Raw genomic sequence first — 2705 nt, 5'->3', positions numbered from 1 at the left:
CCCCCCCCCCCCTTTCTCTATCCACACCCATGTACACAAAACCACGGCCCTTTCATAACTTGCAGGTTAACCATCACTGGGTAATATAGCCCTCAATACATTTTTCGGGGTCATTAATACTTACTGATACATGCGCCTCTCCATATTTCCCGACGCTTGCCCCCCCCACCGTTTCGCTTTGGGTTCCACCTTTGTGCGCTCCCTGGGTCGTTGGGGCTAACTTGCGCTGGGAGGTTTGGACCCCGTTGTAACTGCTTGCAGTTCTAGTTATTATTGTCTCTCATTTAGGGTCTTATCAAAAGGTTCTGTATTGATTGGTCTGGGGCGGTGACATGGAGCTCTACAGCGCCCTCTAACCTGCACCCTGAGTTTGAAAAAAGAATATTGATATACTAACTTTTGAGGGAACATGCGTATCATCTGGAACTCTGTCAAGCTATCTTTAGAAAAAAATCTAAAAAAAATTCATTTAATGATAAGCCATATTTTGTGCTAAATTTTCTCATTTTACGCAGACGTTTATGAGGACTTTAGGATCCACGAAAAATCTCAAATTTTGTTTTCGTGTCTAGGAAAAAAATGTGCCCACTATGGGCTTCATAGCGCCCCCTAATGCGTGGAAGTCCTTGGACTTGGACATAGTCACGCCGATCTTCACAAGATTTTATATTGATAGGGCTCTAATCATTGCAAACATATTTCCCAATTACCTTCATTAGCTTTGCCCAAACGGAAGGCGGCCAATTTGAATTAATGCATTTTCATGTGTTTACATTCTTTCAAACTTCTCCTAGGCTGGGATTGCAATCTTCAGAGATTAGTGAAGAAGAAGAAAGTGGCTGTAACTACAGTTTACGTTGTTAAATGTGCTTGAATCACCAAGAGTCCAGACCTGAGGACATCTGCAGGCCAATATGGACTTTTGGAAATAGCGCCACCAATTGGCAACAGGAAATCAGCCTTATATGACAAACAAAATCATCTGATTTACATGAAACTTAAAATGTGTCGTCTACAAGACATATTGAGCCGCCCACTATGCTTTAACCATGACCACGTCCATAACTGCTGACCCATTCAAGGTACAGTCTTGTGTTAGGTATCATTAAAATCAGCAGGGCTTTTTCTTTTTATTGGTGACGATTTTAAGTGTCTGAGTGCCGCAAAAAATGCACGGTCGCAAGGATCGGCGCAAGTTAGCGAGGGCCCGTCCAACGCTGCTTGCAGCTTTAATTATTATTATGCTTTTTCCCACTAAATAAATTGCATTTTTGAGGGGTTTAACACGTTCAAAAACTCAAAAAAAATGTATGTATTTTAAGTGTTTCAGGAATGAAGCGCACAAAAATTTACTCGCTAGCGCCCCCTACAAAATTATAAAAATTGAGCCCCTGCAGTACGTTTAACGTAGTCTCACGAAACTTGGTATACCTAGGTGGCATAGCTGGGCGGACATAAAACTCCATTGGAGCCATACCCTAAACCCAACAGCAATAGCGCCACCAACTGGCAACAGGAAATCAGCCTTGTATGACAAACATCATCCGATTTACATAAAACTTAGAATGTGTGGTCTACATGTGCTACTGAACCCATATAATCTAAACACGCCCACTCATTCAGGCCACACCCCATTTCATAACATTTGAACCGTTTAACCAAGTCTTGTGTGAGGTATCATTGAACCCAGCAGAAAGTTACTTTTTCATTGGTGATGTCTGACCAGCCCCCCATGCTTAAGCCATACCCATTTTACTAAGTAATGAACCGTTTGATGTACAATATTGTGAGGTATCATTCAACTCATCAAAGACTTCCCTTTTCATTGGTAATGATTTACTGTGAGTTCCATGCATATAAGGAGTGGAGGAGTGGTGTCTGCCAGTAACCCCAACGCCCGCAGGTTTGCAAGGGTCGGTCAAAGTCTGCTTGCTGCTTTAATTTTCATTGTTTTTGTTTTGCTTCTAATACTGCTGTGTTGTATTTAAACTGTGTTAACGGTGCTTCTTAATTTAAGTTTAAGACATAATTAACTTCTCTATTGAGAATTGTGAATGCTCAAGTGTTGTTAACACAGTCTTGATCTCCTTACTCTGAGTGCTTTAGCTATCGACCTTTGAAACTGCTTAATGCAGATCTATCTCTGCAAAACTCCCAGCCCATCACTTGGAGTCCCGTATGTCAGAAAGAATGAACTCTGACCAAAAAGGATTCGTAAAAAAAACACTAGCAGCAGATAATGTTAGTCACCTTCTCCACATTGTTGATGTGGTAGAAGCCAGTAAGACCCCAATGTCACATCTTTCTTGAAGTAATGAAAGCCTTTAGTATGCTTGAGTGGTCATTTCTATGGTCAGTCTTAGAGGTGATGGGCTTTAGTAACACTTTCATTGGTATGATTAAAGTTATGTATTCTAACCCTCAGCCTGAGTCATAACCGGACACACCTCCTCTTTATTTCCAGTTTCTAGATCTTCACGCCAAGGCTGCCCCTTGAGTCCTGCACTATTTGTCCTTTCCTTAGAGCCTCTGGCTTAAGACATTCATCAATTGACTATGATCTCACCAATATGCATTCACAATATGTAAATGTAAATGTAAATGTAAATTTACTTAGGTAGTTATTTAGGTAGTTGTTTTTGGAAAAAAAGAGGAACGATTAAAAGTCTGCGCTCAGCTTCAAACAACAATGTTAAAAACAACAG

The sequence above is a fragment of the Etheostoma cragini genome, chromosome 3, assembly GCF_013103735.1.
Source record: "Etheostoma cragini isolate CJK2018 chromosome 3, CSU_Ecrag_1.0, whole genome shotgun sequence".
NCBI classification, from domain to species: Eukaryota; Metazoa; Chordata; class Actinopteri; order Perciformes; family Percidae; genus Etheostoma; species Etheostoma cragini.
This window is presented reverse-complemented; position numbering follows the sequence as displayed.